The 22955-nt window shown below is 41.4% G+C and overlaps 1 protein-coding gene across 4 annotated transcripts in view; it reads left to right on the top strand.

The window, feature by feature from the left end:
- ATXN7 (ataxin 7) overlaps positions 1-22955 on the top strand; it is a 137103-nt gene that overhangs the window by 62722 nt on the left and 51426 nt on the right. Inside the window, exon 1 of one of the 4 annotated variants that reach the window (XM_073901492.1) lies at positions 18274-18421. The exons of the other annotated variants lie outside the window; for them this stretch is intronic. The gene's annotated coding sequence lies outside the window, so the exon portion shown is untranslated. Of the gene's footprint in view, positions 1-18273; positions 18422-22955 lie in introns of those variants that run through there. 4 annotated transcript variants of the gene reach the window in all.

Genomic DNA, 22955 nt, shown 5'->3' on the forward strand with positions numbered 1-22955 from the left:
AGATCCCTTTGTGTGCAGCCCCTCTACAGCTTTCCCTGGAAGGCCTTGGCCATAATTATGTCTATATCTGGGGACTATCAAATGAAGAGAGAAGCCAGAGTAGACGAACAGCCACCTGATCTTTTTCAGATCCCACAGTTTAAAATTTAGTGTGGCTTCTAATATACCCCTATTGCTTAAGGATTTTTGTATCAAGGTTTAAGACACTGGACAGGTGGCTACTTTTTTGGAGACATACTAAGAGCATGTGTACTGATTTTGTTAAATATGTCTGTGAAGTACCATGTGGGGCATGGGAGAGTAGAGCAGTCTCTTTCAGACAACCACTAAAGAATAAAGTGAAACACAGAGGGGTCTAGAAGAGGTCGACCCTTAAAGCTGGAGCCAGTGGAGTGTACAGTGGAAGTTCTAACTTCTTGTTTCTACTGCTGATCTTATTTACTTGTAAGTACCACCCTCCTCCCCTCCCCCCCCCAAAAAAGTGGAGGGGAAAACATGAAGCTTAATTACTCAAAATTTTAACATAGTTCTGATAAAGGGCTTCTGAGCAATTATCTGTGGATAACCATGTGTGGAGTGATGCATAGAGGGTGCCTGGCCTTGACTGCAGTGTCAGGAAGGAAGAGCCCCTGGAGATGAGAGGCGGCGGTCATGCACTTGCTCTTCCTGCGGAAAACAAGCCAAAACCCTGGCCTCTGAGGCCACTGACAGACCGATCCAGTGTTCCCCTTTCCTTACAGCCTTTTGCCTTCTCTTCAGAAAAAAGGTACATCATCTCCCCCTCCCCCCCTTTTTTTTTGCTTTGCTTTCAGTGCTCTTGGCTGTATTTTTTCTGGTCTAAGCGGTCTGCTTTATACACCCACGCCCTCTTTAAATTGCACCCCACCCCCAACTCTCCGCTCTTACTTCAGGAAAAGAGTTCACACGAGCTCCTGCTCCCTTTTAACGTTTCCAGTCTCACGTCGTGATGTAGGTGACCGCCGTAAATTGTGACTGTGACACACCTGGGTCAGGAAAGAAATGCCTTTAAGTGGAGAAGTGGGAGTAGACCTACGAAGAAGTTGCTAATGCAAGGGCTTTGAAATAAGGGGCTCTCAAACCGGGTTTATTTGAGCAATGGGAGGTCTTTGAACCCCTTTGTAGATACATGCAAGATACTGTCCGTATTTGCCTAAGTACGGTTTTCTAAAAAGAGAGAATATACTTTCGAACAGATACTCAAAGGCCTTTTAAAACCCAATAGGGTTTGGCACCACCAATAAAAATACCCAAAGACTTCTTATAAGCTTGTAGCTAATCTCTATTATTATTTTATTTGCAGTTAAAGCAGGTTTTTTGTTCATATTTAAGATAATTTAAAAGAATCTCCTATTCAGTTTCTAAATCTTTTGTTTTGCTTAATCCTTTCACAGCCCTATTGTTTTCTATAATTTTCATTAGAAACATGTAGTATTCTGGCTGCATTCAAGGTTAAGAGTCATAGTTGACTGGCCTGAGAAGAGAAGATACCCATTTTTTGTCATAGTGATGCCTTGTGGATCTGCATCATCTCAGACAGACAGGCAGATAGGTAAAAAGCTCAGTCCCACCTGACATTTTGTCCTGAACCTGTTTATAAATTCTGAGCAAATAAGGCACAGATTTTAGGACGTGAGGGTGATCTTTCTGAGACTCACATTGAATAATGGTTATTGTTGCTTAAATGACTTGCTCTTGCTTAACTGACTTCACGGATTCCCATTGCCCGTGGGGTAAAGCTAAAACTGCTCAGTGTGGCTGCTGGACACGGTTCTGTTTACCTGAGGCTGGCACAGCCTCTGGGCTCCTTAGCCTTTCCCTCCGGGTTATGTGTGTCTTTGTGCAGGGTAACTACCCCCTTACCCCAGACACCCTTCCCCTCCCTGCTCCCTTCTTTCCCCTAATTCCCTCCCCCCAAAGAAAGAAAAGTAACTTTCATCTCTCAGGTCCCACCTTCTACCTTAGTTCTTTCAGGCAGTGGCCCAGCTTTAAGCCAGCTGCATGTTTTTTGTGTTCAACCACAAGGAGAGCTTCCCATGTCATTGCGTTGAGTTCTGTCTTTTTTTTTTTTTAATCCTGCATTGTAGATTGTATTATAAATATACTATGGTTGTTTAAACTCCACTGCAGTGGATGGATATTTAGGCTCTTGGTAGTTTTGCTGCTTTTATCAACAGTACTTTTACAAGCTTCTTAGCACTAGTGAAATTTTTATTTGCTGGTTTTGTAAATGAATAGGCAAATGGAAAGTATATTTAAGTAGATAATGCCAGAGTGCCTTCCAGGAAGGCGTTTTTGGTGTCAGAGGTCCAGTTAGATGACAGAAAAGTTGATGGCAGGGAGCACAGTTCCTTTCTCTTACAGTCTCTCTCTCCTTATGGAACTGGCAGGCTTACCTTTTTTCCCTGATTTCCTACTCCCCACGTTCTGCGCTGTTGAAAATGCAGTCTTCTGTCCTGTAAAAACTTAGAGCCCTGTGATTTGAAAATGCAGTCTCACTTTCAGAGTGTTGTTAAATGAAGAGTTCATTGGATGCTTCCTGGTTACAATGATTGTCTTCATCTGAGAATCACGAAGTACCCGGGGTATTCCCTCTTTAATCCACACAGAGTTGAGGGTACCATTTTTGCCACCTATTGTTGATTTTCTTCACCTACCCTGCAAAGCCTCAGCCTCCACGGTCTCAAAGGCAAAAGCTGTTTTCTACCTCCCTCTAGAAAGTCCATGATGAGTGAACTGTACATCTCATAACAGGATTTGGAGTTGAATAAGGAACAGAATGTTAAGTGACTGTAGTCTCAGCTACTTTTCTTTTACAAAAAAAGAGGAAATAAAATTTCCCTGTGACTGCGGTAATCTCCCTTGTTTTCCCTCCTGAAAAAAATGACATTCTTCATTGGGTATTGAAATAAACCTTTGCAGAGCAGTTTGTTAGGTAACCTTTCTGGGAAGGGAGGGTAATGGTTCCTGCTGAAGGGATAATAAAATTGGTGTCTCACAGGTACCAGATGGAGCAAGTGGCTAGCTGATTTTTGTTGTTGTAGTTTGTATCGTATTTATTTTAAGATGGAACTGTAATTCTTTTTTTTTTTTTAAAGAAAGTTAATTGGATGTTGGGTGATTGATTCATTTGCAGATTTTGCACTTGAAAAGCTATTGATGTTCATCCTCATTTTCAGAATCATCAGTTGCCCTCACACCTTTGCAGCTAATGGCTAACACTGTTATTTGCACAGAGAAGCCAAAGACTAATTCCTCCAGGAGCTGGGGAAGTCTGAAAACCACCCCCTTGTGTCCTGTCTTTTCATATTTGCCTGCCAGCTGGCAGCCTCTCCCACCGCCTCTTCATTCCTGCCCACTCAGAGGTTATGGTTGAGGCTGGTCTCTGGCGCACAGGGTGCCAAAGTTACGCCACTTCTGGGAAGAGAATTCACAAAAAGAATTGCCTGTTTCTCTGGGTTCTTGGGGGCAGGGGATGTTTTTGTTTATGCTGATGGGAACCACTCTGAACAATGGAAGGAGAAGTCAGAAATCAGATGGCCCTCCTACTGACACACCTCTTTCCAGAGATCAAGATGGGATGCGGGAACACTGGAAAGAGATGGCCTTTGTGGGAGGCAGAAAGGGAATACCTCTGGATGGTAACTGAGGGAAGAGAGGGTGAAATGAAGAGTGTTACATCCTGGTGACTCAGTTCTTTTAAGTACTTCCTCTCTGGGTTCCTGTAATCATACCAAGAGTTTTGCAGGGTGTTAATGCTTGTTGCACCGTGCTTCACATTTCCTGGGTTACAGTCCCTGCTCCATCACTTCTCCACTGACCTTGGGCAAGTTACTTAATACGTTTTAGCCTCCATTTCCTCACAAGTGGGCATGGGTTAGGATAGACTTTCCCCCATAGGGGTTTTAAGGGTGCTTTAATTAATGGAGGGTTTTTCAACCTCAGTGATAATGACATTTGGGGCCAGATAATTCTTTGCTGTGGGGGAATGTCCTGGGCATTGTAGGGTATTTGGCAGCATCTCTGGCCTCTGCACTAAATGCCAGGAGAACCACACGCCCCATTGTGACAACCAAAAATGTCTCCAAACATTGCCAGCATCCCTTTAGGGGCAGAATTGCCCTTAAATGTAATATATATAAAAAATACATAATATAAAATATATATAATAATATAAAGACCCTCACTTAGGTCCTGGCATATAGGAATGTTCTTCAGTGTTGGATGCTTATGAGGTACTTGATAAATGTTTGAACAAATGACTGAATGTTGGTGTTACTGGTGTGATGCTGTTGAAAGACTGCTAGCTCCTTCCTTAGAAATCATATTATGGAGGAAATCCCTTGCTGAGATTGTTGTGGTGTTAACATTAACTACATTCTTCTGGGTGACTACCAAGAGAAGCACTCCCTTCCTTATCCTGAGTTTCACTGATGTTGCACAGCCACACCTGAGAAGTCCCAGAGTAACTGTTACTGTATATCCTTGATTCCAAGATACCACTTTTTCTTTCTTTCTTTTTTAAAAAAAGATTTTGTTTATTTATTTGAGAGAGAGAGCACGCGCTTGTGCGTGTGCACGCCTGTGTGCATGAGTGAGGGGAGGGATGAACAGAGGGAGAGGGAGGAGCGGACTCCCCCTGAGCACGGAGTCTGACCCTGGGGCATAATCCCAGGACCCTGGGATCATGACCTGAACCTAAAGCAGATACTTAACTGACTGAGCCACCCAGCTGCCCCACCTCTTTTTCCTTTTAATATTTCTGAAATAAGAGTAGACTATAAAGTTGAAAGATACATTATTTTATTCTTCCACAAAGGCTGATATTGACACACCCTTGATGGCAGCTTTGAAATGAAGGGATGTGGTATTTCTGTGAATGTCTCGGCTTTGCAACTGGATTGGAAGCTCTTTATGGGCAAAGGCTGCTTTACCATGCTGTTTTTTCCCAGTACTCAGCACAATGCCACAAACATACAATCTCGAACATTTGAACAGCCTGCACTTTTCACTGTTCTGTGATGATGCCCTTAAACTGCTTTTCATATGGTTTTGGACCTTCACACAGCTCAGGACAAAAAGCAGTGCAGCCTCTCACATGATGTTGGTACCAACAGTGTTTTTTGCAGTAGTCCCCGTTTCGTCATTTCAGCAGTGAGTGTGAGTGGTTATGTGACTGTTTTACTGTATTTTGCTCCCAAAAAAGATAAATAGTACAAACTAGTTTTCTGACGCCGCTGATAAAAAGAAACGTAGGTCTTGGGGTGCCTGGGTGGCTCAGTCGGTTAAGCATCTCCCTTTGGCTCAGATTATGATCCCAGGTTCCTGGGATTGAGCCCTGCATAGGGCTCCCTGCTCATCGGGGAGTCTGCTTCTCCCTGTCTGTGTGTACGCGTGTGTACACTCTTTCTCAAATAAATAAATCTTAAGAAAAAAAAGAAACCTAGATCTCAGACTTTTACAGGAGGGTTGCTTCATACATGCTTGTAGCTTCTGCAAATTATACCTTACTATGGCACAAAAGAGAAAAAACAGTGTGGCTAATTTCACTAGTCATTCCATGCATATTGCCCTGAAATGAGCTTGAAAAGGGAGGTGTGAATCAACTAAGATAGGAGTTCCAGGAGGGCAGGATTTCACTCGCAGCTGTATCTTCAGCATCCTGAAAGAGTGTTTTGAACATACTAAGCACACAATTATGAATATTGATTGCTTTTCCTTTATTTGGAGATGCTTGTGGAAACGGAGTCCAAGTGCAAGCATCTCATTGTCTTGTGATTCTGGTGTTGAATTACATGGATATTTTCGTACAGTAAGGCCCCTAAATACAAGCCAGCTATTTCATTTGGTAGGAACAGCCATCTGTTCTAACATCAGAGACACAACTGGCTGTGAGGGACTTATTGGTTGGCCTCCACACGGTGTCCAGGACATTTTTAAGGATGATTTCAACTGATGTTAGAAACTAACCAACCAATTCCTCTCTTAAAATGGAACTCCACTGTTAAGATCAAGACAGATGAAAATCATCAGGCATGCAGAAAACTGTACTATCAATTATAGGTTAGGTGGGCTTAAGCTGGGCTCAGGGGACTGTTGTATTTACCTTGAAGTACTAGACATATATCCCTGGAGACTGTGTTTCAAAGGTGATCCATAATTAGAAATTCTGTGATTTGTGGGGTCGAGTACAGGATCCCAGTAACCTCTTGTTTGACTTTCACATAGGGTTTGGTGTAAGAAAGTAGGGGATTGCTTGTGGTAGGTTCTAGGTAAATTTGTGTTGATAAATTAATCTCTGATTATAATGTAATGAAAGAGGTGAAGGTCTTTCCAGCAATAGAGCTTGATTTGTCTTCATCCATGATTCCACTCAGCCCATATTTTGTCCCTTTGACTGGCTGGTCAGTTTTCAGTCTGTTCCTTTTCTTCCTGATTGCTTATTCATGCTGGAGTGAAGAATGGAAACATCACAGTCTCCTAATAACTTTAATCTGATTTGCAAGCATTCTACAACTCAAACCCATTGAAAGAAAGGCAACAAGCCCCACGATAAGAAATCTCAAGAAGAAGAGTGAAAATGTTCCCACTTTAGCCTAGTGTAATTATTTTTGCTGTTCAGTTGCATAGGCAGGCTGCCAGAAGATAGGGGTACAAATTAATTAACCAACTGTTTGCAGAGATATGGCCATGTCATTACCGATAAGCACAGGCGTAAATAAGGCAGTGTGTTGGCTGTTTTTCTGAAATGAGGGAGGACAGAAATATGTTAACTAAAATAAAATAGACCAAAGGCTTACTGGAGTGAAAAGGCTTACTTTGTTAGTTTCCATGTATTAGTACATAAAGTTCTTTTTCCGTGTTGTCTTAAGTGCTTCGTGATATGTTGAATGAGGGGAGAAAGTGTGGATTGTCATGTTAGTCTTTTAAGAACATAGCTGAATGCTTTGTACTTCAATCAAACATACTTAGATCCCGCCCCCACCCACTGAAATCATTTCCAATGTAATTTTTATACACCATAATTTAAAGTAGTTGAGATTTATTAGGTCAGTGGTGAATTTTAAGTAATATGTATAAAGTAATGTATGTGAACAATTTTGCCCACACAAGTAAACAGTTTTCACAATGTCAGAAGCTGTGTCAATTCTGCAAGGGTTGGATCTTTGTATTTCTTGTTTACTCTTTCCCAGAGGTGACATTAGTGGGACCCTTAGTGAATACTTGTTGAAGGAGGGAATGAAGCTCTGTAACCAGTGACATGTCATTACATGCTGGTTAAGGACCAGGATCTGGAGTCAACTAGATTTAACCTTTAACCCCAGACCCATCTCTTGCCAGCTGTGCCACCTTGGGTGAGTCACTTAATCCTTCCATGCCTGTTTCCTCATTTGTAAACTTGGGCTAATAATAGTACCTCTACCGCAGGGCTGTTGTGAAGATTACATAACATAAAGCATGTAAAGTACTGAGCACACTGTGTAGCCCAGTGAGTGCTCAATAAATGTGTGACGCAGTGACTATTGTTATCATATTGTATTTTAAATGTTTGACGGTAAGCACTCAGACAGACAAACAACTGAGGAGAAATGGGTGTTTCACTTGAGGCATCGCTCTGAATTGTGGCTCCGCAGGGTGTTATCTGCCAACCACATCTGTTTGCATACGGTTGTGGTAACTGAGCTTTGAGTACCTTGTTCAGGTGTGTTGACCAGTTTGCCCTGGAAGCACAAGGAATGCAGCTGTGCAGTCTAAAGAAGTACAACTGAGATAAGAGAATGTACGAAGCTTTCTGGTGAAGGTATTGCCCATTAGCTCTTAGCGTTTTTGAAGCAGAAATGAGCTAACAGTCAGAACAAACTTGAGATACTTAAATATTTCCCAGTAGTAATAAACTACACCTAATCTGTTTAAACAGAGAAAGCCTTTGTAACATTAGGAGAGATTAGGAGTAGAAGTAATTAACCAGCAGTCAACACTCCTCTTTCTTTCTTCCCTCAGTGTTCCTTATAAGTCTCTCCCCTCCCCATACCCACCCGGAGAGAGCAACTGTACAAGTGAGTTTCCTGCACAAAGGGGAGGACTACCAGAAACGTTTCTAGAACTAAAAATGTATGATACTCAGAAAAGTTGGCGTTCAGACCAAAAGAACAATTTGCACTTTGATGACCTAGTCTGATCCAGCTGTCTCCTAGGTCAGACCAAGTGCTGTCAATTAGGAAGCATCTAGTATTTATGGAATGAGTGGAGGCGTGAACGAATCTGATTGATTTGAGCTGTTTTCACAGGCATCAATGAGAACATTAAATTGACATGTGTGCGAGTGCAGCAGCATCTTTTTAGACACAAGGGAAGATTTATCTTTATTTTTTTATTGTAATATCTCTTTAAATATAGCTGCCTTTGGGGAAAGCTTTAATTCACTTGAGTGTAAGCAATGGGTAGTTTTCAGGCATTTATGCCTGGTTCTCATCATTCTTGGAAACATATTTTTAATTCCTGGGTGACTTTGAGTTATTGACAGTATTTATGCCTTGCCTGTTGTTTCTGTTTTTTCCATATGGAGGAAACAATGTTTTAAGATTTATAAGACATTTCTCTCAAATCCTGAGGATGAAGGCTTCTTTGGTATCTTTTTGGAAGTCTCAGAGGTACCTAGATTTCAAATGTCTCAAGTGTATGTTTCTCATTCACAGACCTGGCATTCTTCCAGAATTCCTTTTCAGGGACTGGTGCCACCCATCTATCCTGTTCTACAGGAAAGGAGACGTGGCGTCATTCTCTGTATCACCGTGTCCAGGCCATGACCAAGTCATGGCAGCCGTTCCTTTTGAATGTCTCAGAATCTTCTGTGTGCCATCACCCAGCCATCCCCAAGTCCAGACTACCCCATGTCTCTCACCTGTACTATTGCAAACAGCTCCTGTCTGGTTTTCTCCCTTCTCCTTTGAACCATGAACCTGCCTTCTCCACACTGCAGTCTAAGCAGTGTTGAAAATAATAATAAACAGTCCGATGAGACTCTTGGAGTAAGCACTTCCAAATGGCAGAGTAAGGACCCCTGAAAATCTCCTCCTCCATAAAAATGGTGAGAATGCTGTCAAGGATTGTCAAAATTAACTTTGTCAGCCTTCTGAAAATTAAGACTGGCAGGATCTGTTGAACACAAGAAGGAAAGCTGAATCTCTGTAAATACAGCAAACTCTGCGGAGTTTTAATTCACTCTATTTCAAACCCCACCACCAGCTCCACAGTAACTTTGAAAACCAACTGCCCTACAACTATGATAGCTGTGAAAACCAGCCTAGAAGCCACCGGAAGGGACAGAAGGGGTTTGGAGCTCCCTCAAAGTTCTACTCCCAGGCATTTGTCGCTCTTTAAACTGCGTGGTAGCTCCCTAAAAAGTTCCATTCCCAGAACTTTACTTGAGCTGGCTCAGGGTTCACTATGTGTCCTGTTTACTTAAAAAAAAAAAAAAAATTAGTGGCAATTATTGACCATTACAGTTGTCTGAGGTGGTGATACCAATTAAGGCTAACAACAGGCTGACCAACAAACTAAGTGGGAAAAGATGTCAATTGGGAGACCTGAGAAAGCCCTAATCCCTTACCTCTGGCTGACCTTGGGGCTCTAGGCAAGCAGGAAGCAGAGTTGTAAAATGCTTGCTAGAGCATTGAAGGCATGCTCCAACATACACATAGAGCCCCCTCGGCAAGGGCCAGGAGACTCACTGGTTCAACATATTTAAGGAAATCCCTGTCTAATAATTAGCTAACCATACAGAGACTTTTGACCTAACCACACATAACAGAGAATATAGACTTTACAACAGTTAGACCAGGTAAATCACTAAGCAAACAAAGACAGGTGGATGTGATTTCCAGAGTTGCCACATTATATTATTTGCGCAGTCTTCAACAAAAAATTACAAGAATGGCAAAGAAACAGCAAAATATGGCCCATATGCAGGGGGAGGGGGAAAGCACAAAGTCATGTCAAAGCAAAGCTTTTTTATATATTGTTAAAATTAAGTTGGTTTTATTCAGATTGCATTGTTTGAAGTTGTTAATTGTAATCCCCAGGCCAACCATTCATAAAATAACTTGGGACAAAAAGGTAAAAGAAACAAGGAACTAAAAAGGTATACTAGAGGGGCACCTGGGCGGCTCATTCAGTTAAGTGTGTGATTCTTTGTTTTTAGCTCAGGTCATGATCTCAGGGTTGTGAGATTGAGCCTCACATTAGTCTCCGTGCTGGCTGTGGAGCCTGCTTCAGGTTCTCTGTCTCCCTGTACCCCTCCCTGCCACTCCCTCTCTTAAAAAAAAAAAAAGTATACTAGAATATATCAGTTTAACACAAAAGGAGGTAGTAATGGAGGAACAACAACAAAAGACAATACATTTAGAAAAAAATAAAATCACAGACATAAATCTTATCTTACCAGTAATTACATTAAATGTAAATAGACTAAGTACTAATCAACAGGCAGAAATTGACAGAATGGATTTTTAAAAATCATCTAACAATATGCTATCAACAGGAGACCTACTTTAGTTGAAATATGTTGAAAGTTAATGGAAAAAATATACCATGCAAACGTTAGTCAAAAGAGAACTAAACCAAGGGTGCCTGGCTGACTCAGTGAGAAGAGCATGCAGCTCTTGATCTTGGGGGTTGTGTGAGCCCCACATTGGGGGTAGAGATTACCGAGAGAGAGAGAGAAAGAATGAACAAACGAATGAACTAGACTGGCTATACAAATATCAGACAAAATAGACTTTAAAAACATCATTAGATATAAAGGAGGACATAATATAATCATGAATAAGTCAATCCATCAGGAAGAAGTAACATATATTATAAAGACACACGTACCTAACAGCAGAGCCTCACAATACATGAAGAAAAAAAAATGATACCAAAAGGAGAAATGGACAATTCAAGAATAATAGTTGGAGATTTTAATAACTTCCTTGCAAGGATGGATACCACAGCTAGGCAGAAAATCAACAAAGATATAGAAGACTTGAAAAACATAAACCACCTAGGCTAACCAACAACAGCAGAATACACATTCTTTTAAAATGTGCATGAAATATTTTCCAGGTTCATATGTAGGTAGACTCAGTAAATGTAAAAAGACTGAAATCATACAAGTACAAAGTAGGATTTCTAACCACAGTGAAGTAAAACTAAAAATTTAACAACAGGAGGAAATCTGGGAAATTCACAAACAGTACCCTCCTAAGTAAGCACTGGGTCACAGAAGAAATCACAAGAGAAATTAGAAAATACTTTTGAAGTTAATAAAAATGAAATACAATGTATCAAAAGTTTTACACTGCTGCTAAAGCAGTACTTAAGGGAAAATTTAAAGCTGTAAACAGCTCTCTTAAAAAGGAAGAATGTTCTCAAATCATTCCTCTAACCTTCTACCTTAAGAAACTAGAGAAAGGAGCAAACTAAGCATGAAGCAAGCAGAAGGAAGAAAATAACAAAGGTTAGAGTGTAAATAGATGACCTAGAGAACAGGAAAAAAAAAAAACAAAACACCATAAGATAAAATCAGTGACGCCAAAAGCTGGTACTTTGACAAGATCAGAAGGCTTTGATTTTGATAAAATTGGCAAACCTTTAGCTAGATTTCACCATATTATTCCTATTACTAAAATCAGGAATTAGATGACATCAGTACTGACCTTACAGAACGGAAAGGGGTTATAGAGGAATACTGTGAAAAACTGTGTGCCAACACATTGGATAACTTAGATGAAATGGACAAATTCCTAGAAAGACACTACCAAACTACCATCACCGACTCAAGAAGAATTAGAAGATCCAAATAGACTTAGTACAAGAATTTGAGTTAGTAACTTTAAAACTTGTCACAAGAAAAGCCTGGGTCCAGACGACTTGACTGGTGAATTTTACTTATGTATAAAGCATTAACACCCATCCTACACAAACTTTTCTAAAAAACAGGAAAAGGGAGAACACTTCTCAATTCTTTCTGAGACCAGTACCCTGATAACCAAAACCAAAGGCCGAAACTGCAGACTAATATACACAGTATACATTATATAGTATACATTTATTATATTCTGCAATGCACATATACTCAGCATAAACTTGAGCAATATACATTTGAGCAAGTATGCTCAAGATGCATTTGATAGGTGGACAGATTAAAAAAATCTGAATTATGTTATGAATAATTTCTCCAATATTGGTAATGTTATTCAGCTTTCAGTCCAAATTGTATGATGCTCTATTTTCAGCACATCTCAAACATTTATGTAAACCATCTGAGACTCATGTTAAAATGCAGACTCTGGTTTTGTTGGTCTGGGTCAGGGCCTGAAATTCTGTAATTCTAACCCGGTTCTTGGTGATAGGGAAGGTATGGTCCATGGGCCCGTACTTAAGCAGCAGGGGGCTTTGAGGGGTGAGCATAGAGTTGTATGTGCTTTCTTTTTCATTGTGATCATTAAGGTAGAAGATCTATGACCCACCTTTTCTCTGACTTGATGAATCTCAACCAAACTCGACATTTACTCTACTTTCATTGTTTATTAAAAGTCAACCTTCTGGGACATGTTTTTGGTAAGATATTTAAAGACTTTATAAATATGAGCTAATTATGTTTTATAACATCCCCCTAAGGTACTTAGGAAAGATACAGATCTCTAGTTTGCTACATTCATCACAGCCACATGGCTGTTGAATAATACTCAACTATACTGTAAAGCAAATAACATGCATAACATGCCAACTGAAGGCTAGCCATTTAATTTCAGCTTTCACGGGTTCATGACTAGTATGTAGAAAGACCGTTGATTTTTATGTGTTGATTTTGTGTGTAGGCTAAATATTGGTGATCCCCTCCAAAATTTATATGTTGAAACCTGATCCCAGTGTAAATGATTTTGGAGGCTTGGCCTTTGGGTAGTAATTAGGCCATGAGAATTGGAGACCTCCTGGGATTAGTGCCCTCATAAGAGAGGTTCCAGAGAGCTCCCTAACCCTCTTCATGTGGGGTACACATGGAAAAGAAGACTGTGAGCCAGGAAGCAGGTTCTTACCAGACATGGAATACAGTGGCACCTTAATCTTGGACTTTCTAGCCTTTGGAACTGTGAGAAGTAAGTATTTGTTGTTTATAAGCCACCTACTCTGTGGTATTTTGTTACAGCAGCTAAACAGACTAAAGCAGTTTTGTATCCTGTCATCTTGCTAAACTGGTAAATTCTAGGAGGTTTTCTGTAGGTTCCTGTGATTTTTCTACATAGACCGTCAGGGCATCTGCAGATAGGCACAGTTCTATTTCTTCTTTTCCAATCTGTATGCATTTTAATTCCTTTTCTTTCCTTATTTCTCTGACTAGAACTTCCACTATTATGCTCAATAGCAATAGTGAGGGTGAATCAGTCGGTTAAGCATCTGCCTTCGGCTCAGGTTGTGATCCTGGAGTCTCGGGATTGAGCCCCACGTCGGGCTCCCTGCTCAGTGGGGAATCTGCTTTTCCTTCTGTCCCTCCACCTGCTCTTGTGCGCGTGCTCTCTCTCTCTCTCTCAAATAAATAAATTAAAAATCTTAAAAAAATAAATAGCAATGGTGAGAGTGGATATCCTTGCTTTGTTTCTGAGCTTAGGAGGAAAGCATATAATCTTTCTTCATTAAATATGGTATTAGTTGTAGGTGTTTTTTGGTAAATGTTCTTTGTCAAGTTAAAGAAGTCCCCTCTATTCCTAGTTATGTGGAGGTGGTTGTTTATCCTAAATACTTTTTCCGCATCATTTATGATGGTATGATTTTTCTTCTTTAGCCTGTTAATATTATGATTACATTGTTTGATTATGGATTATTTAAAATGTCTTTTTAGTTTCCATGTATTGGGACATTTTCATGTTATCTTTCTCTTATGATTTCTAATTTGATTCCATGGACAGAGAACATACGTGGTATGATTTGAGATCTTCTGAATTTGTTGAGATTTGTTTTGCAGCCCAGGGTATGGTCTATATAAGGCTAATCATTTAAAAACAGAGCCAGGTCAGGAGGCAGTGCTATTCCATAGCACTTAGTTATATGAGAGCCAGGGATTTTCTGCATACAAGATACTGGCAGATGTAGTGTTGCTTTGTTGACTGCCTTTTGAGCAAAAGAAGGAATGGTATTCTCAGTTGAGTCGTTAGTCACGAAATTATAACAACCATAACAATAATGATGGTAAAACTAACAGTACTCTTTATTGAGTCCTTATATACACTCTCCTTACTGTATTTAGAATAGAGTTAAGCATTTTACATGAGTTATCTCATTCAATCCAATCCACTGAGATAGATACCATTGTTTTTACCATTTTTCAAATGCAGAACTTGGAGGTCTGGAGGTTAAGTACCTCGCTTGAGGTTACAGTACCAGCGAAGGGGTAGACTCTCTTTTAGCCCACGTCTTACCCATGGGCTACAAGCTTAGCTGAATGGTAGTGTTGCAAATCAGATTCAGTAAGGATGTTGGCAGGCACTTCCAGATTTAGAACACATGGCATTTCAGGCTTGGGTTCTGATTTGAAAGGTCAGAATTTACTGACAGTATTTGGAGTAGCTTAAGGTACACATGAGACAGCCTGTCATGTGTACTGCCCAGTTGGTCACCCCTGTAGCCTGACATGACTTCCCTAATGCAGATTCCCTAGGATTTTGCTATTTGCCTCTCTTCCGTCCCAGGCACTGTATCTCACTTTCGGTACAAGCAGTGCCAACATTAGCACTTGTGACTTTTATCTGTGGAGGGTCACTGTAAGGCTGGCCACTCATAGTGATTCAAAATATTAGGGCTGTTTTCTCTGATCTAACTCTTTGGACCTCTGCTGTTTGGTTAATTGCTTTTTGACTTAAAACATGTCATTTTTCTTTTTTTAATCCAATCTTTATTGACTACTTTAGTTCAAACAGGGCCCCAAACCATATATATCTTAGCGGGCTGTTGATTGGCCTTTTTGTCCCTAGTTGGTTCCATTGTTTAACATCTTATGGTCAAAGGAAAGTCTGATTTCCTTTAATTATTGGAGTATAGGATATGAGTTTGGGAGAAGTGTGTGTGGAAGGTAGCAATAAAATTCTGTTTTATCCTTTCCCAATTGAGACATTCAAGCTCATTTAATAGCAATTAAAAACTTTTCTTAGATTATTGATATTACTTTTGATTATCTAGAATTGGGAGTTAGCATTTGAAATAAATTTGGGAGTGACTGTAGTAAAAGCTTAGTCTTGCAGACCAGCCTTCCAAGTCTGCCAGGTTATTTAGAAGTGTTTCAGACATTGACGGGGCTGAGCGTCCTTGTATCTAAGGAAACCTTTGAGGAGCAATGAGAGCAGAGCATCCAGAGGTAGACTAAGCAGTCTGCTCTCTGATAGGATGCCTTGGCTGACTCCGACTAAACAAGGCAGAGGAGCAGAGACATCTTGAGAGAGGTACGGAGGGCACTGAGTAAGGGAGAGGCTTGTGTACTGAGGTGGAGAAGAGCACGTGCTTTTGAAAGCCACCTTCAAATCCCAGTGCCTCCATCTACTGACTCGCTGACTTTAGGCAGGTAATCTTCTTGTGCCTTTCTTGCTTTTTTGGTGAAGTGTGGGGATAGTAACCTTGAAAGGCAGGTAGTATTACGAAGATCAAATGACTTAATACTCAGCGGTGTTCTTGGAACGTAGGAAGCATTCAGTAATTGTAAATTTTTATTGTTTTTGTCTTACGTGTTAATGTTTCTTGGTTTCTTGTTGTGATTTTTGTTCACTGTTACATACCCAGTACTCAGAATGGTGTCTAGGCATAGTAGGGATTCAGTCCATGAATGAATAAATGAATGAATGATGTATATAGAGTACTTGCCATGATACTTGCAAGTACTTAATACATAGTATCATAAGAGGTGCTGGCTATAGATGGCAGAGATTGGAAGCAGTGGCCAGTGTAGCTCACTGACAGTAAAAGTAGAAATAATTAGAATCATGATAGGTAAGGTAGACTTAGCACGTCAGACACTTCTAAGAGCTTTATGTATACTAACTTTATCCTTATAACTACCCATTAAGATAGCTACTAGCATCATCTCTGATTTATGGATGAACTGAAGCAGGGGAACTTGCCCAAGGTCACACTCCTAGTGAGTGATGATGGCATTAGGATTTAAACTTGGGAAGTCTGATGCAGAGGTCTTTCTCAAATTCTTTTTTTGAGAATCTACTGTGTGCCAGGCACTGTGCTGTGCAGATATGGCACCCACCCTCATGGAGCGTCCATCTTAGGGAAAGAGCCAAAACACAAATAAGAAATAACTAATTGAGTGAAGAGAAGAATTATCTGAAGAGATAGGGGCCTGCTTTAAATGGGGGAAGTCAGGGAAGGTCCTTCTGTTGGAATGTAAGCTGAGACCTGGAGCCAGCCAGACAAAGCATTCCAGACAGAGGGAACAGAATTAGCAAAGGCTCTGAGGTGGGACAGTGATTGGCATGTTGGTGTAATTGTCAAGGAGATGAGAATTCTGGAGTGGAAATTATCGGGTGACTACTATGTCTTGAGGTTGCAGAGGTCAGGCAGGGCCTTCTAAGCATTGGTTTTCATTCTGACTACATTGGAGAACTACTAAGGGGTTAAGTCAGACTAGGTGATATTTTGATTTAAAAACATCACTGGTTGGTGGGGGTGGGGGTTGGAAGAGGTGGAAGGGAACACAGCTACTGTTTAGATCAAAGACCAGAGAGCAGTGATAGGGAAGATGATAAAAAAAAGGCTCACCTTTTAAAGTACTTTGCACTGTTGAAGCATTTTATATTCATTAGTCCCTTCAACAGCCTATGAGGGAGGTGGTTATAATTATCTGACCCATTTATAGGTGAGGAAACTGAGTCAGGGCTAGTAGGTGGCATGAATGGGATTTGAATGCAGCCAGTCTGGCTCCAGAGGCCATGCCTTTAACCACTAGGCTCTATTGTCTTTGCAAACAAGATTCTTCCATCCGTGTCTCCCATGGTCCATGTGCTCACAGTAGCTGTGGTGAGGAAGGAACTGCAGACCCATCTCTGGCCTCCTCCCTTGGCCTCACACTCCACCCACAATCTCCTGTGGGCTTGACAAGGTCCTCTAGAGCTTGTCTTCAGCCAGGTTTCCCCCATTTTCATCGCACGGGCATTTTGTGTCTCGGTCTGTTGCATCAGCCCTTCGGGACCACTGTCCTCAATCTGTTTCCCTGCTGCCGTTACCTAAGTTGATCCACACTCATGCCAGGGTGACATTTTCTATCATGTGGCTTCCTCGCTTTTTGTCTTGGATTCTCCCTGCTTGCAAGGGTATGGCTTAAACTCTGAAGCATGGGCCCTGACCCTCCACAGGGAGAGGGGTGCCAGCAAGCCTCCTCTGCTGGCCCACTGCCTTTCATTGCTTACAGGGAGGAGTGTGTGGTCAGCAGGGAGATTATGAGACCACTTGAGTGTTCAGCTCACATTGTAAAAGAGTCCCTATTTGTGTGTGTATCAGTCTTATGTGATTTTAATTAGTGAGAGCTGGGGCCCTTGCAGCAGACATTGCTAGTATGAATATATTTTTGTGGTTTTGTTTTGTTTTTTGCTCATATTTATTGAGTGTTTACTGCATGCTCAGCACTGAGTGCTCCCCATGGATTAGTTCATTTAATCCTCAAAATAACACTTTGAAATATAGGTCCTGTTAACTGTATTTTAGCGACGAGGAAACTGAAGTTCAAAGAGGTTAAATGATGTAAAACCATGATCACACAGCCAGTAAGAGGAAAAATAAGGATTTGAATCCAAGTAGTGACTCCACAACTGCTCTTAGTTACTACACTGACATACTAGCAAAAGAGAAATTGCTGATGTGCATATTTGAGAATCAGACCCTGAAACGTGAATTTTTTCCAGAAATGGCCTCCAGGAATGGGATCGATCATGTCTTCAAGGGAAACTTCATCCTTGAATGTGTGTATCACTAAATGGCATACCCAATTCTAGTGGATGACTCTGTCATTAAATGACATAAAGGCACAATTATAACCTTGACTTATGATGGCCCCATAGGGACTTTAATACTTCACTTATTATTCATCAAGTAATATATGACACATATTTATTTGCTGCTTCCTATTGGTCGAGTTAGGCATTGTCAGGCCCTGTCACTAGAGCAGGAAGCCAGACAAATACAGAACTTTTTCTACTGGGAGGAGATTAAGGTTCACACGGCTAGATGGATTGTTACAGATTGGGCATGGTACATTGTGGCAAGGCTAACTAAGGCAGTGCTCTGGGAACATGTAACGGGGTCTGCCTAGCCAAGTCTCCAGGACGGTGACCTCGAGGCTGAGAGTGAACGGAGTAAAGCAACAAGCCAGGTAAAGATGTGGAGAAGGTGGTGGTTGCAGGCAGATGAACCAGCAGGTGCCTGGGTGCTGTACAGGAGAGAGCATGATGTGCTCCAGGAACACATCAAAAGCCAGAAGGGCCAGCTGCAAAGAACCAGTGGGGAGAGGGGCAGGTCAAAGCTGTTCGAGGCCTTGTGGGCCAGTTTTTATCCTAGGAGCAACTGGAAGCTATGGAAGAGTTCTAAATGTTGGGAGTCTGCTGTCAGGCAGGACTACAGAGGTGTCTGCTTATACCTTACCATTCATAAGTCATGACTCAGTGAGTGAAGGTCTGCAGTGGGATAATGAATGGTGTGAGTAAGAGCACGGCAGAGAGGGCAGTGGAACTGGTTCTTACTAAATGGTGGGCGTTCCAGGAGGAAGAGGGGAAAGTTTTCCATGCTACAGGAACTGTTTTGGCCAGAAGATAGGATTGTGGGAAGACAAGGCAGGCTCTGAGAAGGCCACGCAGTCTTGAGACTGCAGCAGGTTAGCTCAGACCAAAGAGATGGGAGAAGCCAGAGTGTTAGGGGCCTTGGTCGAGGAGAGGTTGGTCAAGCCCTATTTTGGAGCCTGCAGAGGTCTTCAAGGAGAGGAATGGTGTTAATGCATTCTAGGGCTCTAGCTTTGGCAGTAGGGTGGAGGAGGCTGAAAAGGGAAGAAACTCTGTTTCTGTTAGGAGATCTCTTCTGGTGTGTGGAGGCCACCACCGTGGGTACCGGCAGTGGGATTGGTATGGAGGAGGCAGATTTAGGCAGTGTTTCTTGGGAGAATGTTGGGAGTCGCCTGGGTTTGTGAGCCCCGCGTATCTAGGTGCAAATGTCAACTCTACTTCTTACTAGCTTGTAAGGTCTTAATGTCTGTGTGCCTTAGTTTCCTGAGCACTAGTGTGGGTGCATGACTCCTATCTCACAGGCTGGGGAGAGGGCTGTTGCATGAGTGCTGTCTAAGGTCTCCTAGAGCTTTGCATGTATTGACTTTTTTTTTTTAAAGACTTTATTTATTAGCGAGAGAGAGAGTGCAAGAGTGCACAAGCAGGGGGGTGGGGCAGAGGGAGAAGAAGAACCCGACTCCCCGCTGAGCAGGGAGCCCGATGCGGAACTTGATCCCAGGACCTAGGGATCATGACCCGAGCTGAAGGCAGTGGCTTAACCGACTGAGCCACACAGGTGTCCCTGTATTAACTCTCTTAATCTTTCAATCTTGTGAAGTGCCCAGTAAACTCGGTACTGTTTATCATTACCATTTGACACATGAAGAAACTGAAGTTCGAAAAGCTTAAAGACTTGCCTAAGGACACACTGGATTCAAAGTGATAGGGAGTGGTCCTCTCCCTTAGCCACTCTGCTTACAATACCTGTGCTAGAGAGTAACTCGTTGGGGGCGGGGGAGGTGGAGCCATTTGAAGAGAAGACAACCTGAGCCAGACCTGACTGTGTGAATGTACTAGGTATCTTATGACGAGAAAGGGCAGAGCCTAGCTGAGAATAGCTTTCTGGGTCTAAGGAGAGAATGGAGGACAGTGTGCCTGGAGCAGAGTGGGCCAAGGAGAGAGGAGCAGGGAGGGAATAAGGGAACAGAGAGTGAAAAGGAGGTGGATGAACATCTGGCAGGGCCCTGAGGGCTGTGCTAAGGGCCGAGATTTTATTCCTAGAGGAGTGGAAAGCCACTGGAGAAATGTTAATGGTAGTGATGTGATCTGCTGGAGGACTTAAAAGAATCACTTTGGCAGCCGTGTGGAAGAGATTGTAGACCAGCTGGTAGATGGTCTTCTTCCATAGTCCATCAGAAAGGTGCTGGTGGGAGCCTCTACAGCAGTGGCTTAGATAATGGAGAGAAGTGGACAGAGATTTTAGAGTAGAGCCAAGCAGACATGCTGGTGGCTTGGATGTGATGAGGGAAGGGGGGGGGGTCAGAGATGACATTTGGGTTTTTAGTTTGAGTAATCAAGGAGATGAATAGTCATTTACCCAAGAGAGGGAAAGTTTTGCTGGGTGGGAACAGGGCAGGGTGGAAAGTGGAGTTCTCTTGGACAGTGCTTATTCCTTTTGAGATGTATATAAGACGTCCAGATGGCAATGTCTAGTAGGCAGTTGGATATATGAGTCTAGACAGAGCTCGGGAGCCATCTGGGCTAGAGACGGAAATGTGGGAGTTGTTGGCATGTAGAAATTGGGGAGCATGGGAGAAGGGAGACACCCAGGGTACTGCAAAGGTGGAATACTTTGCTTACAACACACCCGTTCTGTTGTTGGACTCAGTTCTCAAAATGGGAATAGTAGCACCAAAGTGACTGAATACATTCCCTCCTGTTTAGGGTCTGGTTTCAGGCAGAGCCTTCATTCTACATTTGCCTGTGGAGGTTCTGCACACGTGCTAGTGTATACATGTGCTTAAACCCAGTCCTTCCTAGTATGCTGGCCTGGGGGTCTCCAAAGTACATTGATGGCCTAGATGTGGGTGCTGGGCTACTTGCTAATTGGAAGATTAGAGTGACCTGAATCCTGAAAAAGATTTAGGGCTTACACACAATAAAATCCATTCTTTCAAACTACTTCAGAGTCCAGGGAGCCAGGTACAATTTAAAAACTTTTCATGATTTTGAAGTATATAGGCGTCTAAGTTGTATGTTTACAGTGTATTTTATAAACTTTTAAAAAAATTCAATAGTAACTAATTTTTCTAAACTCTTTCATTTTTTGGTTTACATCAATCTTTACCTCCTTGCATTTGGGCAAGTTTTATATGTTAATTTGTAGGTAGGCTGATTATAAACTTGTGCTTTAAAAATATTCAGAAACATACATACTGTCTCTCACAAAAATTTCATTTTCTCTGTTGCCACAACATTCCACATTCTGTTCCTGTTGCTAAGGCCTCTGGAATGTCCCAGTGCAGAAAAAGGATATAGAACTCTTTTTTTTTTTTTTTCTCCCGAAGACATTTTATTTAAATTATTTTGTATCTTTAGCTTACTTCCAAATATGGATATCTGGAAGTAAAGAATTTAGAAAGCTAAAATTAAAGTTGCTTTCGATTTTCATAACTGGAACTCGATTTCTGAGGGTAGCATGAATTGGATTTAAGTGTACCATGTTTCTTTCCACGGGGATACACACACACACACACACACACACACACACACACACACACACACACACACACACACAAAATCATATGCACCCAGGAGTGTGATGTGCTGGTGAGATATTAAGAACTGAGCTCACAGAGCACACCTGAGTTTGAGTCCTGGTTATGCTTTCTTGGTGGGTGATAGTAGACAAGTTCGTGTCTCTATCGGTAAAATGAGGATTTTATTGTAGGATAAATCATATAAAAAGTCCTTAGCACAGGCCCTGGTACATAGCAATCTCTCAGTAAAGGCCAACTGTTTGTCCTCATTATTGTCATCATTGATTGCAAATGATCTTAAGTTATTGAGGAAAGTGAAGTTTTTACAGAAGTATAGATTCCTGGTCCCTTACAGAATGACCCCTACCTTCTTATTTTTACTAGTGTTTCTAAATCTCACAAAAGGAAGAAAGGAATCACAGCAAAAAAGAACAGTTTTCTATATAAAGGTTATTGTGGCTAGTTGAATTGCTATTACTTGAAAGGATTGGTACAGTTCTTAATTTTTTAAAGTTGTTTTATTTATAAAGGGGTTGGGGGGCTAGTCCCCAGAAGTATTTGGTGTCTGGCAAAGTGATATATTTTAAATAGCATTGCTTAACATTGAGTGCTGTGGGAAACCACACAAAACCAGCACATTGCAGTCGCCTAAATCTAAAGTGAGACAATTTAATGCTGTTTTGACTACCGTTTAATTAATAAAACTAATTGAGTCAATTTCATTAATGAAACTGCTGATTTGATATTTATAGACATTTCATACTTCACAGCTGTAAATTATGAATGCTATGTTCTGTAATTTAGATTTTCTTTCTTAATTGGTCTTGTATTGGAGGCATTTAGCACAGGGGGGTATATGGAACTTAAAGGAAACTATATTTTATTTTTAAAATGAAATATGTCAAGAAATTGTGGCCATGGAAAATGGCTTGTTACATGTTGATCATTGCATGGATGTAACCTTTCCTTTTCTCCCACACGTACTCTTTTTAACTTAATGTGGGCATGCTTTCAAGGAAAATAGCACATTGTTTGGTTCTTATTTTTCATTAAATTATTAAGCTTAGTCACAGAAGTCAGTAGTCTACTAGAAGCTTCTTGCATTATCTAATCAGTTTATCAAAGGTGTTCAGCTCTGACATACCAACTTAATGGAGGTGGAAACTGGAAGGAATTTCTAGAAATCACGTTCCTCTGATCTTCAAGGGACCAGATCCAAGCCATTGTTGTGAGTCAGAATGGAATCCCAGCTACTGACGTAGACACAAAGTACTTCATCTCTTTGTGAATCAGTTTCCTCCTTTTTAGAGTGGGGTTGTAATGGTATCTACCTAGGTAGTTGTGAGAAAAGAATGAGATCATAGCACCTAGAAACTGCTCAGTGCTGCCACTG

This window comes from Callorhinus ursinus, unplaced genomic scaffold (genome assembly GCF_003265705.2).
Source record: "Callorhinus ursinus isolate GAN/ISIS: 27379988/994484 unplaced genomic scaffold, GSC_fseal_2.0 scaffold15, whole genome shotgun sequence".
NCBI classification, from domain to species: domain Eukaryota; kingdom Metazoa; phylum Chordata; class Mammalia; order Carnivora; family Otariidae; genus Callorhinus; species Callorhinus ursinus.